The sequence below is a fragment of the Oncorhynchus keta genome, chromosome 3, assembly GCF_023373465.1.
Source record: "Oncorhynchus keta strain PuntledgeMale-10-30-2019 chromosome 3, Oket_V2, whole genome shotgun sequence".
In the NCBI taxonomy this organism is placed as follows: domain Eukaryota; kingdom Metazoa; phylum Chordata; class Actinopteri; order Salmoniformes; family Salmonidae; genus Oncorhynchus; species Oncorhynchus keta.
In genome coordinates, this window is record NC_068423.1 from 11,457,614 (window position 1) to 11,475,726 (window position 18,113).

At 44.8% G+C, this 18,113-nt stretch overlaps 1 long non-coding RNA gene across 1 annotated transcript in view; it reads right to left on the reverse strand.

The window, feature by feature from the left end:
- Positions 1-18,032, reverse strand: part of LOC127914275 (uncharacterized) — an 87,715-nt gene extending 69,683 nt beyond the window's left edge. The window contains exons 1-2 of the long non-coding RNA XR_008087864.1: positions 14,603-18,032; positions 13,821-14,444 (exon numbers count right to left, since the gene is read on the reverse strand). This is a non-coding gene — a long non-coding RNA (uncharacterized LOC127914275). The remainder of the gene's footprint in view (positions 1-13,820; positions 14,445-14,602) is intronic.
- Between the last annotated feature and the right edge of the window lie 81 nt (positions 18,033-18,113).

Consider the following 18,113-nt stretch of genomic DNA (forward strand, 5'->3'; position numbering starts at 1 on the left):
GACAGCGAACGGTTGAAAAGCATGCATTTGGTTTTACTAGCGTTTAAGAGCAGTTGGAGGCCACGGAAGGAGTGTTGTATGGCATTGAAGCTCGTTTGGAGGTCAGATAGCACAGTGTCCAAGGACGGGCCGGAAGTATATAGAATGGTGTCGTCTGCGTAGAGGTGGATCAGGGAATCGCCCGCAGCAAGAGCAACATCATTGATATATACAGAGAAAAGAGTCGGCCCAAGGATTGAACCCTGTGGCACCCCCATAGAGACTGCCAGAGGACCGGACAGCATGCCCTCCAATTTGACACACTGAACTCTGTCTGCAAAGTAATTGGTGAACCAGGCAAGGCAGTCATCCGAAAAACCGAGGCTACTGAGTCTGCCGATAAGAATATGGTGATTGACCGAGTCGAAAGCCTTGGCAAGGTCAATGAAGACGGCTGCACAGTACTGTCTTTTATCGATGGCGGTTATGATATCGTTTAGTACCTTGAGCGTGGCTGAGGTGCACCCATGACCGGCTCAGAAACCAGATTGCACGGCGGAGAAGGTACGGTGAGTGACAGATGAGTGACAGATGTAGGATTAGCGTAGCTGGCTTGGGTTGTGGTGAGCTCAGTGAGCGAGTGACACTGGGATCACAGGGTCTGGAGAAGAATCAGCTCATGGAGTTATGTAATGGGGTTTGGTTGTGTTGATGAGAGGCTTTGGGGGGTTTTGGGATGTCAGTGTCACATGTATGGGTGAAGTTGCCATATGTTGGATTACTGGTGGATAGTAATAATGGAAACATACGGTATCACATGAAAACAGCCCTCTATGATGGTAACTGCAAGACATAGTCAGTGAGGTTCTGTGCATGATAGGTAGCACACACATATTCAAAATGGCTATCATCACAAAATGTTAGTAATAGCCGTCATGCTCCTTCAAAGTTCAAGCAATGTTGTAACATGGATTTGTGTTGCAGCATGGTAAGGGTGCACGTGCACGACATGGGAGAAGATAAGCTCTTTTGTAACTGAGACTAATGAGTCAAGGGTCACTTTAATTTCAGATATGTCATACACATGCCACTCTGAAAAGCTTGGACCTAAAGGACTTATTCAGGTTAATGTATCAAGAGTAATCGTAAGGGTTACAAATATACTTTGGTTAACTAGAATGATAAATGTTTGTTTGAACTTGCAATGTCTATTCCAGGGGCAACTTTAGCAGTTTGGGGGTGCGTTTCAAAATGCTGTTAATTATGAAATATATAGGCCATATACAGCTGTTTTTAACACTTGTGCATCACAATTCATTCAGTGAGGGGCCCCTGGGCAGCTGGTGCCTGTTTCAATTGACACCTATGAAACATAGCAAAGTCTGCTTTTGGTCCATTCTACTCATTCCCCTTATGCATATAGAAGTTTGATGGTGCTGGGAACCAAACATGGCAGAATATTACAAGAAAAAAAGATTGAATGTGTTCTTAATATTTGGCTATTTGGTTAAGTAAAGAAACTCGACCAGAATAACATTTGAAAAGTGTCATTTTCTTCAGATTCCAGCATGTTCCTAGCTGTACCCCCTGTGGCTGGAAAGGCTTGAATTCAAATAGGTCTATTAGCAGCAGTCTGAGCCCCTAGGGTGAGTGTGTCACCACTGCCCCGGCCTCTCCCTTGACACCCACGCCATGGTCCCTGTGAATAAAACCCATTACAGTTTTTTCCAAGCAATTTTTGGATCTGTGTTGAAAAGTATCTATAGCAATGGTCAAATACATTAGCAGAACATCTGATGATTGTCTTCCCTCAGTACCTCTTGCATATCTTAAACCACCTTTTGCAAAACTTTAAATACAAACGTCATCAGTAAATTCACTGATAATGATGACTATATGTGAGATTTAAAAAATGGACAGATTGTTTCTCACACAAGATTATTGTTAAACACACAAACTTCCCTTATTTATAAGATGTATATGTTTGGTTGTAGGCCCACCTTCAAAATGTGCTAGCTGGGGCTGGGGTGTGTCACCAATCAAGCCCCCGAGCACAGGAGTTGAAAATTTACTGACCTAGATTAGAGATAAAACTAGCTAGTTTTAGAATGTTGTGTTGTACAACAGCTGACTAAAGACAGGGCATTCAGATCAAGAACATGACATGTGCAGTTGAATGTTTCCATGGTAACGGTGTTGCTTAATTTCATGATGAAATTTTAAAACAAAGTTGCCACTTGTTGTGGAAAACGAGTGTCATGAAATACATATACCAGAAATAGGGTACAGTTTTAGACTTGTCAGAAATGTCAGCAAGCCAGGCTAACTGTGTACAGCAAAATAGCTAGCTAGCACTCTTTGGCTAGCTAGTTAACGTAAACTCACCCCATTCCGTACAAATGTGTGCAACCGCGACATTCAAACGAGGCTGCAAAGAAAACTAATGGGACTGTAGTGACTGTGTTAACTTCAACATCTGGGGTGTGAACTACGTTTCTATTCAAGCGTTGATCGACATGGTAATGGCTCTATAGTAATGGAGAAAAATTGAAAAAAACGGACCCTCCGTTACATCGTGACATGTCATGCCGTAACGTACAGCACACATAAAGCAACTATTTCTGTCTTACAATCTCTCTCCACCAGGTGTAGCACCAGGTGTAGCACTCATCGTTTAAAAACAAGAAATGGACAGTGACGGGGTAAGGGGGGATACCTAGTCATTTTTTGCATCATCACTGTAAGCGATCGTCACTCTCAAAGCCATTGTTTACTTCTGAAGATCACTTTAGCACCGCCCTAAAACCCGATTCATATTCGACACAAACCTTCAAATAGGTATGTAATGACACATTATATAAAATCTTTATAGTGTTTTATTTACATTTTAGAGGTGATAAGGTGATAAGTTGGACAGATCGAGTGGAAAAAAGGCGTTTTCCCCACACATCTCCTCTCCTTCCCACGCATTAGTTTCGCTTCCCCACCCGCCATTTTTAAAAAGACCCGAAGGAACTCATTGTCTTCTTCATTCATGCAGAAACGGGCAGCGTGGAGGTCTCGGCATGAATTCTGTTGGAAAGGGGAGAAATTGTGCTTTACAATGGTATTGACATTACAGTTGATCTGGAAGTATTACGTTTTTTGGGTGCTAAAATAAGGTCAATTGTACGGACCAAGGCGATGTACAAAAGTGAGTGAGTTTACGTTAGTTGCTTTGCTGAACACAGAACGTTAGCGCACTGCTCTTTAAATGGCTAAATGGACCTGTCTCGTCGCAAGACTTTGACTAAAGTTGATATGTTGAATCTCGAATACTCCAGCCAATGACATGAGACGTTCTAAAACTAGACTGTTAAGATCAAACAAACAGTTGCATGGTTTCTCATATGTATCTGAACTGGGCTTTGTGGCTATTCCGTGCCGGTACGCTTGTATGAACTCAAGTAGCTAGCTAGCCAATATCAACGTGGTTTTCAGACCACAAACATCAGAAATGTAACAAGGTCAGGTAGCATTGTCACATAAGATAGCTAGTTATGACTAACTAGTGAAGAAACATTTTATATGAAAATGAAACAAACCAATGTCTTAGTCTGCTAAAAAGCTACTAACTAATGTTAGCTGGCTAATACAAACTATTGGACGTGTATCTTGAAAACAATCAAAACAAGTGATCCAAAATAATACTCACATACATATTTACAACCAAATAGCAACATTTCACTTTATATCTAGAAAGATACATAGCAAGCTTGCTATGTCTTACCTTTTCAGCAGGAAAAAAATCTAATTCTCGGTCGGTTATGAATCCCTTCAAGTTCTTTCCCATGTGTGAACGTAAATCTGAGGTTTACTCTCATCTTGGCCCGGGGCTCTGTCGCTTCCTTTTTTACATGTCTGCTCTCCAAATTTCTGCCTGAGAACCGCTGCATCATTGCTGCTGGGTCAGGTCTTTAGGCCATCGCGTCTGCAAATGTCTGTAAGCTAGCGAACTCCACTAGCCATTAGCCAAGTGTTGGCCATGGGCTAAACTACTAGCTAGCGATCACACCCCCTCCTCACTGATGGAAAACACGCCACTCATTGTGCATGCCACAAAATGAATATAGGGGTTCTCAGGCAGGCTAGGAGTACACTATTGTTACTGTGGCATCACATTGGATGAATATAACGAAGGTTACATATTTTACCCACGGTTATGTGAGCTATATGTATCACTCCAATATATTGTTATCACTCCATGGTAGAGGTGAGGGTTTACAGATTTACTCCCTTGTACACCTGTGTCATGGCTGGGGTCCGCCAATATATATAGACCCCATGGCCGCGACAGACGTTCTCTATATCATTTGAGGTGCCTCTAGCACCGTAGAGGATTGGAGTGATCCATATAGCTCACATAACCACAGTTACATACATAGCCTTCGTTATGTTTCACTATATTGGATCACTCCAATATATTATTATACCCGTACCAGATTTAGTTGGTGCTAGAGTGACCTGGCCAGTCAGCGGCGAAGTCCCATTGTGGGACCGAGACGCAGGAGCCGTCAATGTGGAAGAGGGGGTCCTGGCACTGTCCCTGGAAGGGAAGACGACGCCCAGGACCACTGAACCAACCACAGAGGGAGGTGCCACATTTAACCAATAGTACCTAGCAAATGTGCAAGAGGAAGCCCAGCTGGCCACAGCACAGATATCAGCGAGGGGCACTCCTCTCAGTAGAGCCCAGGACATAGCCACACCTAGTGTTGAATGTGCCACCACAGACATCAGCACTGGCCTGCCAGCCAGGTGGTATGCTGTCAGTAATCGTGTTCAAGATCCAATGAGAGAGCCTCTGCTTTGATAACCCAGCCCCCAGGACACTCTCACCATAGCAGACAAAGAGCTGGTCTGTTGTTCTTACTGACCGTATCCGCACCACATAGGCAGCCAGTTCCCGCACAGGGCACAGCATGCCGGGGTGAGGCCCTGACTTCCCCCACCACTGCCGGGGTCGTAAGCAGACAGGATAAAAGGGATGTTCACATGCCTGTCTGACAGAACCTTCAGGAGGAATGAAGGATTGGGGCAGAGAGATATACTCCTCCCACCAGGTTCCATACAGTAGCACTCAGAACTTACTGAAAGAGCATGGATCTCACCCACCCTCTTCATGGAAGTAATCGCTATCAAGAAAGACACCTTCATAGAGAGGTTTTTCAGGGAGGCAGACTCCAATGTTTCGAAAGGCGGCTTTGCCAAAGCTGCCAAGATCACATCCAGATCCCAGCTCACCATTCAGTGGGTCCAAGCTGGACGCAGGCAACGAACCCCCTTCATAAACCTAGAGACCAAGGGATGGCACCCCACTTGCCTGTTCACCCACCCCACATGTGGTCCTTCTGTAGCTCAGTTGGTAGAGCATGGCGCTTGTAACGCCAGGGTAGTGGGTTCGATTCCCGGGACCACCCATACGTAGAATGTATGCACACATGACTGTAAGTCGCTTTGGATAAAAGCGTCTGCTAAATGGCATATATTATTATATTATATTATATTATTATTATATATTATTATATATATTATATTATATATTACATGGCAGGGCAGATATAGCGGCCAAATACCCTCAGTGTAGAGGCTGCCAAGCCCTCATCCAAGCGAGACTGCAAGTATTGAAGGACATACTGCACCCCGCATGACTTGGGCACAACCTCAATACCAGTGCACCAATCGCCAATGCAACTGGCATGCCGCGGTTGTATCCGGTGCCCTTGTGCTCTGCATGGTGTACATTACACCCTCCTGTAGTCCTAACATGGACCATTGGTGCCATTCAGGGGCCAAGCCCACAGACTGAGGCAGTGTGGTCTCGGATGCCACAGAATCCCCCCGACCTGAGACAACAGGGACAGAAGGCTGAACCAGGGTGGTCTGGGCCAGTATGGGGGCACCAGCTGTAGACGATGCTCCGCCATCTTGGTCCTGTCCAGCACAGCCTGGATCATGGGACAAGGTGGGAATGCATGAAGCTCCAGCCCTGGCCAATCATGAGCCAGCGCATCCAATCCCAGAGGCCCTGGTGGCTCCGACATAGAGTACCACAGGGGGGCAGTGTGCATTCTTCCGAACTTGTCCCACAGGTGCTGCACCAACTGGGGATGTAGGCTCCAGTCCCAAGGTGGCGGGCCCTCGAGAGCATATCCGCTGCTACATTCAGGATGCCATGTACATGCGCTGCGCGTAGAGACGCTAGACATCCCTGAGCCCAGAGAAGGAGCTCCTGTGTCATAAGATGGAGGCGGTGGGACCTCAGTTCACCCTGATGGTTGATGTAAGCCACCACTGTGGTGTTGTCCTTTCTCACAAGTACATGTTTTCCCTTCAGATGTGGAAGGAAAGACAGAAGGGCCCGCAGTACAGCTCAGAGCTCTAGTGTATTGATGAGCCTGTCACTCCAAGGGGGTAGCCAACAGCTGCTGGCCAACCTGTCCTTGGTCACACCACCCCAACCGTTCTGGGAGGAGTCTGTGCTGACCAACTCTCAGCATCTCCGCCCCGCCTGAGAGAGAGGAGCGACAGCGCCACTTCAACAATGCCCCGAGGCACTGTGCGGTCATCCGCAGCTGGCGGTGACGCTTCGGGTGCAGCCGGTGGGAGTTGAACCACTGTTGAAAAGGCTGGAGATAAAGCAGGCCCAGGGGAATTAGCAACGAGGCCACCGTCAGCAATCCCAACAGGCATTGGCATGTCAGGGAGGTTACCATCCGCCCCTGCCGACAGTGGTCGGGGCAAGATAAGATCGCCTGAACCCGTCTGGTGGGCAAGCGTGCTCTCATGAGGATTGAGTCCAGTTCCATGCCGATGTGGGTCAGGAGCATGTCTCTGTCTGACAGGACCTGGGTCCTGGTCGTGGCACAAATTGGCCAATCGTCCAGGTAATTGAGGATCAACAATCCTCGGGACGTGAGTAGTGCCAGGACGCACAGTGTTCTTGCACTTTGTGAATGTGCTGGATGCCAAGGAGAGACCGAAGACAAGAACCATGAATTCGTAAGCTGTTCCTTCGAATGCGAATCAGAGGTACTGCCAATGAGCTGGGTCCATTGAGCTGGGTGAACAGGAACATGGAAGTACGCACCCTTAGGTCCAGCGTCACAAAACACTGGTCCCTGTACACGGCCTGCAACACACTGGCTTGGGACAGCATGTGGAACCTCAGTACCTTCAAGTACCCATTGAGGTTGCAGAGGTCCACAATCGGTCGAAACCCTCTGTCTCTTTTTGGGACCACAAAATAAGTGGAGTAGAACCCACCTAGCCATTCTAATGTCTCAATACTGCGGATGGCACCCTTGTCCAAGAGTGAGGAGTTCTTCAGGGGGGCCACAACCATGGTGACAATATAAGGCCCCTGAAGGACGGGGGCCAACACTGGAATTGGAGTTGGTACCCCTTGAGCATTGTGGACAACACCCACGGGGACTCTCCACCCTCCTCCCACTTTGCCCTTTGAGACCGGTAGAAGCAGCCAAGGCCAGGGAAGGGTGTGTCAGGAGTCCTGCCGGGGCCCGCCTCAGAAAAGGGCTCCACCGCACGCTGTGCCCCTCCCCGCTGTTGTCCCTCAGCCCGAGGTGATGGGGCAGGAAAGGGACCCCGCTGTCGTTCGGGTGCAGGCGGGTGGCAACGGTCTGTCTGCCTGAGGAGGTGGAATGAACCGTCTCAGGGTCTCTGTCTCTGTCCCTACGAACCTCTCCTGCAAGGCCTCGCAGAACTCAGCAGAGATGGGGACAGGTGGAGAATCATCACTGTCCACCAGTTTGATGTCCAGTGGAGTGGCTACCCGACTGAGTAGGCTCCTCATAGCCTCTCAAGCCACTGGGGGCGATTAAGCCCAGCTGTCGGCTTCTGATGGCCTGTCAGCCTGGTAGCCCCGCTCACAGTGGAGAACAGTGCCAGCATTGTCCCCCAGAATAATCCTATCACTGGCCAACAGGGAACAGCTGATAGCTTCGAAGCTATCAACCTTCTGACGCAGGGCATGCACCCTCCGTCCAAAGTGGTCCCAGCAGTTTGCCTCTTGCCACCATCCAGGACTGGCATCAGCTATGCTCTACCTGCGTTGGCTCCCGCCACACTTCCTGGGAGGGGTACTGGGCGCAGTACAGGGACCAACAGCTCGCTGGCGCACCACTCCTAATGGAAGGAGCTCGTCTCCAGCCTGAGCCCGAGCCCGAGCCTGGCCACCCACTCGCGCATGGTCTCCAATCGCACTAGGGGCAGGAGTTCTGAGAACACCACACAAAACAGGCATCCAGTAGCGCACTCCACCTCCCTCCCTGCGTGGCTCAAACCCAGGCAGTGCATACACGAGGTATGTGGATCCCACCATCAAACCTGTCACAAAGGGAAGCCATAAGCTCAGCCAAGCCAACAAGGCCAAGGAGCATGGGTCCGACGCCCTGGGAAAGCTTATGTCATGACCCGCTTGGAGGTATAGGAACCTGGTGAAGGATAAACTATCCAGTACCAAAAAACAGGGAAGACCCGTGTGGTAAAAGCAGGCATACAAAAAAACAGCAACCAGTTAATGGATTTGATTTTTATGTAATTTATTTTATGCCAACTGCAATATTACCTAGCTGTTTAATATCCAAGCAGTAAAAACAGCACCATATGATGGAGTAACCCCGTTAAGGAACTCCAAAGCTAATGTCTCAACATAGTGAAAAGCCCACCATGATACACTTACACTCTGCAGGGGAAAGAACAAGAAAGAAAAAAACCTGCATGGTAATTAGCAGAGAACCAGACGTTTAAGCAATTCAGAACACACACATAGAACAAGCCAGTCGGCAAGTTGTGTAAGGTAAATGACAGTTTGTGGCAGCAAGAGCCACCATACTAACAGGCTGACCACACCGCGTTGCAAAATAAATTTTGAAATCTGTGTTATTCAATTATTGCAGCCACACTGCTCGAGTGTCTGCGTTGCCACGGGCTAAAATAGAAATGCGTTCTATTTTTGACGCAGATCGCACTGCAAGTCCTGCCTCTCCCATCTCCTCATCGGTTTATAGAAGCAGGTACCCACGTGCCATCTCCTCATTGGTTATACTCACGTGGGTGACTGAAAGACGAATGAGATCAGTGGCGGTAATGCACCTAATTTATGAAGGTTGCCAATTGCAATATAAAGTCAAGAGAAGAAAAAGCCTGGAAGGAAGAGAGTTGACTAGAAACGATTCGGTTGACCGTTTTGTGGGTGGATTAATTGGCGGAGCTAGCACAGCAAGCTAGCTAAATAGGACAACTTAGCTAGCAAGTGCAAGCTAGCTAGCTAAATTGCCATAAAGGTTTAATAATGCTTTTTCGACCTGTCCCCAAATTAATGTAATTGTAGTTAGTTTTGATATTTTAACCTGCGTGTCGTGATCGCGTTTGGTGTGGGGGGACAAAATAAATGTATGCACGATGGCGTACGAGCACAGCCGGTTTGGGTTCCATGTAATGGATGCACACAGAGTCATAGGGTCGCTTAGGGTCCCAGGAACTCAGTCAGGGTCTAAACTTACTGTTATAGTAGAATGCAAAAGGTGCAATTTTTCTCTTGTTATGTCAGTCGCTGACAGTCACTCAGGCATGCAGGGCCCTGACATCCAGTGGGCCCTGTGAGAGCTAAACTCATGACTATGATTATATTTCCATTATTAGCAGCATCTAGGCTGTCCACTTTGAAGAAGCTGAGACAGAATGGCTATATAAGGAATGGAACATATAGGACCAGGGCCCTGCTACCATTTTAACCTATACAGCTGTCAGATGTGGGCGTTAAGTAGCAAGAACTGAGATGGAAAGATGATGGAGAAAGGTCCAGGGAAGCTATTTTCATATAGAGGGAGGGGACTCTATACGTTATGCAAAGACAGAATCCTATAAAGGCAGGACTCTGTAAAATGAGAATTTAGTCTTCTCCGTGGAGGGGCTTGGCTCCGTTACGTTTGTAATAAAGTCTTTCCATGGAAGGGCTCGTCTTTGTTACTTTGTATTAAAGTCTATTTTGAATTCACAAGTTCTAGTAAGAGTGTTATATTTCTGAGTCAATATCAGATACACTCAGATATCATACACTCAGATATCATTAACATGGCATTAGTCATAGCAAAATGTGTAGAATTGCAGGAAATCAGCTGTAAAACTGAAAAAAAATTCTCTGCTCCATGGCAAAATTTGTAGAGTAACATGAAATGTGTCATGAAATTGTCACACTCTGATCTGTTTCACCGGTCTTTGAGCTTGTCTCCACCTCCCTCCAGGTGTCGCCCATCTTCCTCATTATCCCCAGTGTATTTATAGCTGTGTTCTCAGTTTGTCTTGTCAGTCTGTCTTCTTGCTTGCTCAAGTTCTGTTTCCCCGGTTCTGACCATTCTGCCTGCCCTGACCCCGAACCTGCCTGTCATTCTGTATCTGCCCGACTCTGACCCGTTTGTGAACCTCTGCCTGTCCTGAGTCTGCCTGCTGTTTTGTGCCTTATTGACTCTGCCCTGGATTACGGACCTCTGCCTGCCTTTGTCTTTTGCCTGCTCCCTATTTGAGTCAATAAACATTTCGTTAATCTTTTTGCAGGCAGTAGTGTTCTTTTGATGAATCTACTTGTATTTATGTTTTGAGAAGGAAACTACATTTTGAAAACGCCTTTACTGTTTTGCACAAGGCCCCAGAGTTCTGTGTCTTGTGAACTCTGTTTTGAAAATTGACAATTGTTCCAAAAAAATGCTTGTAAACAATTGAGGAAAACTGTAATTAACATACGGAGGCTGCTGCCTGCCATGTGACCACCCCGGCCAAGAAAAATTAGCCCGCAGCTGGGGAATCATACACTGAGACCTCCCCAATGTGTACCTGCCTGGCCCTCCCCTTTATGTTTCCCACCTGTTTTTGAGGCACCCAGAAAATATGTAATCAGGTTTTTTTGATGAAATTGTGAAAAAAATTGAAAGAGTGAGGATGACCTCCAAGGGAATGTCAGCCCCTTCTGTGGTCCAAATTAGCATATCCACACACACCCCGGCCAGCTGGGGGCTTTCATTCACATACTATGAAACAAGGAACAACCCAAAAACACACACATTCCTTTCAAGAGAGGAGACTGGCTCCCATAGTCAGTCAGAGTGTGTAGTACATTACTGTACAGTCAGCCATGCTCTGTGTGCCTGCCATATAGGTTAATTAGCCCCACATCACACTCACAATGGCTGGGGCTCTTGGTGACAGTAAAACGATGGGCAGTCGTGTTGAAGGGGCTATATAAAGCACTATCATGTCAAGCTGTACGGCTCTCCGGCCGCTTTCATTGCTCAAAGTACTCGCTATTAGTTACCAAGATGTTATCACTGAGTGATAGAGACTTTTAGCTCGGAGGTCTCTAGCTATTCAATCAGTCTACCTCCGCTTTTAAATACATTAATAGAACATTCTTCCACTGCAAATCCACCACCTTGTGAACAGTGTTTGATGCCAGAAGGCAAGATGGATTATTATCATATGTACAATTGCATCACAATTAGGCCTAACCTTTATAAAGCCAACATTACTACGTGGTAAACATAGCCCTGAATCCAGGGGCCTTGCACCAAGGTAGAAAAATATTATCAATATATTCTAACATGAGAAGCATTGGCCAACTTTATCACAATTAAATTCAGTATCAATGGTTTCTAGAATAACTTTAGTTAGCTCTATCTTAGCCTAGTATAGTGCCCTGTGTGGTGAAGTCATGAGAAAAGACCAGCAGCTCTTTGGTCTGTCTGGGAGGGAACTGGCATCTGTCATCAACTGCTCTAATAGCCCTTTCACTGGGAGAGAGCAGGGATTTGATTCTCATCTCTTTAGCCCTCCATCCACCCCTCCCTTCTCTCCATCCATGCCAGCTGGAGTAGCATCTTTCTATTACTGATATCACTGTGTCCCAATTGGACACAGGCCCTTCTCCGGCCGAGACAGAGTCTCCTGTGTAAGGCAAAATGGGGGCCATTGTAGAGGGGGGCTCTGGGGAAAAGAACATCCACACAAAGACAGGCTGGGTTGGAGGCGTGGGGTGTTCGGGGAGACAGCACCTCGTCCAACCTGTCTGGCTATTCCCCTTTAAGCCAGGCACAACAACAACCAGGGAAACCTGACTTCACAGGACACCTCACTTGTGTGGGAGGTCCACTTTCAAAACATAGTCATGATAGGACTGATGTTATTACCCTATTAGTGATAATCATGATGACATGGTATCATTTTGAGAATAAAATAGTATAGTATGGCACAAGCTAATATAAGCTAAAAGTAGCCAGTAACCCTCAAGATTGTCAGTCAAATGGAGTTTCAGCGTCCTGCATTTAATGGCATGCACCTTTCAACTCCAATGGTTTGTATGGTCACTAAAGGCACTTAAGGATGGGCCATTGGCAGAACTCTAATATGGCGCCTGAGACGGGCAAACAGAGGACATTGCTGCTGACAAAGACAAGTGAAACTGGAGACACACAGTGACAAGTCCCCATTGCTACAGACAAGGACCTTACTGAGAACCCCAAAAAATGAATGACCCTATTACATAAGAATTTCTTTCTCAAGTCATTTATTCTCTTTGGTAATCTAATGTGGTATAGTTACATTATGTAATGTCAGATAACACTCGTTGTTCTTAGATTTTCCAACATTAATTTAAGGGCGGTATATTCAAAACAACCCCTGAAGGGGGGCAGTAGACCTATTGTGGCATTTTCAGTGTCATATGTTAAACCATTAAATTAGTAATTGTGTATCAATATCAGCTGTATTGTTATTCTACACCTATCATCTGAAGATTTGTTCGCGTTCCAAGTTCTCAACTAAACTGTGACAAAGGAGCGCAACAAAAGTGTGAAAGGCGTGACATCTAGTGGCGAAAATTGGCGGTTTGAACGAAAGTAACCAATGGGCCTGTTTTTTCATCAAAACTGTCTCTCTTGACCAATCAGTGTATACGATGTTTTTCTCGTAGTTTAAACAAAAGATGGCGTTCATTGTCTGGTAAATCCAACATTAGACTACATTTATCTATTAAATTCATACATTGTCGACGTTTCATGTAAGTATTTATTTATCTAGCTAACTACGTATCATAGTCTTCACATTGAGTATGCCAAGGCTCTCGGTGCAAGCTAAAACAGTAAGCTACTGTTTTACTTTGCTGTGGAAGACAGCTTGCTAGCTAGTCGTTGTTACTAGATATGTCTCAAATGTACATTGCAATAGGTCAACAACTTTCCTGCAAACAATCTACACGGTGAACAACAAAAACCTATCTAGAAAGGCACTCTGGGTACGGTAGTTTCATACTAGTAACGTTATGTGCATGATGCATAATTGCTCTGGTAAATTACATGACGTTGTAGTTTTAAGTTCTTCAACATGACCTTTCCAGAATGTTGTTTAGTGATGACTTCAATATACTGTTGTTACTCGCCAAATAGTGAAAAGCAACATCTCACCAAAGTAAAGATGTCGGTAGTGTGTGGAAGACCTGTTATCTGTTAGCTTCGACCGCAACTAAGGATTCTGAGGGGACATTGCGTTGGTAGCGTGGTAAGTTTGGAAATTAAACTTTTGTTCTCGTATTGTATCCCGTGTTATAGAGCAGCTTTTCAGGAACACAGAGCACTTTTTTCACGAGGATATGACTTATTTAGGTCAAGATAAGGTGGTCTTAGTCCCTTTCGGAGACACTGACAGCCAAATACTCCATCAAAAAGTGAATAGATTCTCACTTGCGATGCCTTTCGTATCACATCAAAATAATTTCACAAATGCAAAATACATACTTTGTCCCAGTTGCAGCCAACAGTATTTTTCAGCGACCACACGTTTCTGGCGGCCTTCCGTTACACCCGGGTGTTCAGAGCGTTTCAAATAGCTAATTAACACGCGATGTGACATGGAGATGGCAGTTTGGGAACCTTAACCCTATAAAATTGTGTATCAATTTAACGTTTCGGTTTATTTCTCGCTGATATGAAAGATAAGGTCATTGTGCCAAAAAAAATCAGGTGGGGCACTTTATAAAACTCCCCCATACAAAGAGGCTTTCCTCCAATGACTCAAGTGTAATGTAATGGAATTGAGTCACGATCAAGAGCTAGGACTTACTATGAGATATCTTCTTTTCAAGTGATCAGAAAAGGCAGAAAAGTTAGCGGACAGGTCAATGATTCCCATGTCAATAAGAAACCAAATCATCTGTCTGGAATCTTAAATTCCAAATAAAATTGTATTTCTTACATGCTTCCTTAACCACCGGTGTAGACCAACAAGGACATACTTTCCTTCGGGCCTTTTCCAATAATGCAGAGTTAAAGATAAAATACAAATATAAATAGTGACACAAGGAATAAATACACAGTGAATAATGAGTAAAAATAACAACATATCCTATATACAGGGAGTAGCTCAGTTGGTAGAGCATGGCGCTTGTAACGCCAGGGTAGTGGGTTCGATTCCCGGGACCACCCATACGTAGAATGTATGCACACATGACTGTAAGTCGCTTTGGATAAAAGCGTCTGCTAAATGGCATATATATATTATTATATATATTATATATTACCAGTACCGAGTCGATGTGCAGGGGTACGAGGGTAGATATGTACATATAGGTAGGGGTAAAGTGACTAGCAAACAGGATAGAGAAGACTGCGTTGTAGCAGCAGCATATGTGAAGCAGCAGAGTGGGTGTGGGTAGAGTCCAGGGTGTGCATAGTCAGTGCAAAAGAGTTAGTTAAAAAGGGTCAATGCAGGTAGTTCAGGTAGCCATTTGATTAGCTATTTAGCAGTCTTGTGGCTTGGGGGTAGAAGCTGTTTAGGGTTCCTGTTGCTGTTCGGTAGCAAAGATAACAATCTATGGCTTGGGTGGCTGGAGTCTTTGAGGCCTTCCCCAGACACTGCCTTGTATAAAGGTTCTGGATGGCAAGGAGCTCAGCCCCAGTGATGAGCTGGGCTGTATTCACCACCCTCTGTAGCACCTTGTAATTGGGTGTCTTACAGTTGCTGTACCAAGCAATGACGCAGCCAGTCAAAATGCACTCAATGGTGCAGCTGTAGAACTATTTGAGGATCTGAGGGCCCATGCTAAATCTTTTTTTAGCCTCCTGAGGGGGAAGAGGTGCTGTCGTGCACTCATCACAATTGTGTGGCTGTGTGTAGACCATGTTAATTTCTTAATGATGTGGTCACCGAGGAACTTGAAGGTCTTGACCCGCTCCAGTACAGCCCCATCGATGTGGATGGGGGCGTGCTCGTTTATCTGTTTCCTGTAGTCCACGATCAGCTCCTTTGTCTTGCTGACATTGAGGGAAAGGTTGTTGTCCTGGCACCACACTGCCAGGTCACTGACCTCCTTATAGGCTGTCTCATTGTTGTCAGTGATCAGTCCTACCATCGTCGTGTCATCCGCAAACTTGATGATGGTGTTGGAGTCATTCGTGGCCACACAGTCGTGGAACAGGGAGTACAGGGGGGGACTAAGCACACATCCTGAGGGGCACCTGTGTTGATGTTCAGGGTGGCGGAAGTGTTATTGCCTACCCTCACCGCCTGGGGGCGGCCTGTCAGGAAGACCAGAATCTTGTTGCAGAGGGAGGTGTTCAAAATTCAACACTTTGTCCAATATCTCAAGATACAGTGGTCATGTTGTTATATTTTCAGGGCTGATGTAGAACACGGAGATTATTCAAATAAAAGTAAAATACACACACCAGGAGGGGTAACAGAGTAGATATAACTGGGATTTTCGTGAACAAAAAAGCAGAGTTACTCTTTACCAATTAGTAACATTTTGGCTGTATATATCATAGGTATGTTGTATTTTTAGTGACCCAACTGATTAAGCCTAGAGAGACAAATAATACCTCCAACCTTATGCCCTTGCCACCTGCATGCGCGCACACACATGCCACACAACGGACACATTGCTTAACACAAGACACAAACTTCTCAGCATCTGCACACATTTACACAGCACTCCCACCATCACACACACCAGGGTTAGAAAAGCTGATACAACTTACTGTTAACTTCTCCAAAAAATCCTATTGGAAAATAATGCTTTTTATATTTATTGCTGGAAATACCAGTGCATTGAAATACATTTGACCATCATGCTTATTGGTCTAAAGGTTAATTTGCATAATGTAGTGGAATTAAATTGCGCTGTGTGTATTTTTATCCAACACAACTATCAGCGCACAGCATACAGAGCCTGTTTTGAGCACGATTTCTCCTGCAGCTCCTAAACTGGTTGCTGCTGGAGTAAAACATGCGCTTTTATAACCTCATTCATTGCGCAACAATTCTAAATGCAATCGCATGCTAAAAAAAAAACTAGTATTGTTATTGCCTCCTATTTACCATTTCAGTGCAGGCAACAAGCTAACAGCGCATCACCCACCACTTTACAATGAGAGCTGGGGGCAGTATGCATTTTGAAAACATACTTAATTGTTTGAAACCTGAATGTTTTATTTATGAGGCATGTTTTACCTTTATTCAAAGTAGCCTATAGGGAAAATCCGACCATGAAAACGTGGAGGCAATTATTTTATAAAGACTTAATAGGCGGCGCAGTGAGTTTCGAGTTTGATTAAGCTTAGGCTACAATTTATCCTACAATTTCTACAGTTCTGCTTGCCCGTTCTGATTTTAATTTACGCATTTTCGTGGAACACCTTCATTTCATTAATAACGTTTTCGTTTCTCAAAGTCATTGTCACGTGGTTAGTCATACAAATCTGACTTAAAATGATACAAATCAAGAAGTTAAAAGTCAACTAATGCGAGATCATCAGCCTCTACCGTATGGACACATTGTGATCCGTTGGCAGCTAAATGTGTTAACTCGTAGCCTATAGGCCAATGCAGCATTGCTTTTTCACACTGAGGATTGGTGATTATGGAGGGGGAGTTTGATAGAAATATTTTTCAAATAGCTTACTTTGAGAAACTATAGTTTTAATATATTATCATTTGCAATGGATGTTAAAACCTCTTTAAGCTAGGGGGCAGTATTTTGATGTTTGGATGAAAAACGTGCCCAAAGTAAACTGCCTATTTCTCGGGCCCAGAAGCTATAATATGCATATAATTGGCAGATTAGGATAGAAAACAATTCTAAAGTTTTCAAAACTGTCAAGAAATTGTCTGTGAGTATAACAGAACTGATAATGCAGGAGAAAACCTGAGGAAAATCCATCCAGGAAGTGCTGTTTTTCTGAAACTACTCTTCCATTGCAATCCTCCATTTAAAGGGATATCAACCAGATTCCTTTCACTATGGCTTCCACAAGGTGTGAACAGTCTTTAGACATAGTTTCAGGCTTTTATTCTGAAAAATGAGCGAGAATGATCACATCGTGTCAGTGGATAGCCAGATGTCCTCAGATTTATGCATGCGCGCGCGCCTGGAGCGAGACATTTTCTTTCTCTCTTCTATTGAAAATGCTACCGTCCGGTTGAAATATTATCGATTATTTATTGTATAAACAACCTGAGGATTGATTCTAAAAAAAATGTTTGACATGTTTTTACGAACTTTACGGATACTATTTGGAATTTTCGTCTGCCCGTCGTGACCGTATGAGCCTGTGGATTTCTGAACAAAACGAGCCAACCAAATGGAGGTTTTTGGATATAAAGTGAATCTTTTTCGAACAAAACAAACATTTATTGTGTAACTGGGAGTCTCGTGAGTGAAAATATACGAAGATCATCAAAGGTAAGCGATTAATTTGATTGGTCACGAAAGTCAGAAAAGCAATCTACTTTGCCTGCTAGCTGTTTGTGATGCTTTGTCTGCTGAGAGCTGTCCTCACATAATCGCATGCTTTCACCGTAAAGCCTTTTTGAAATCTGACACGCCAGGTGGATTAACAACAAGTCGTGTTTTGGTATATTGCACTTGTGATTTCATGATAATGAAATATTTTTAGGCATTTTAATTTTGCGCTATGCAATTCCCCTGATGTTGACAAATTATCCCGCTAAAGGGATCTGTGCGCCAAGAGTAAAAAAAAATGTTTTAAACTCTCCTACATTTCTGTGCAGTGGTGGGAAAAGTACTCAGT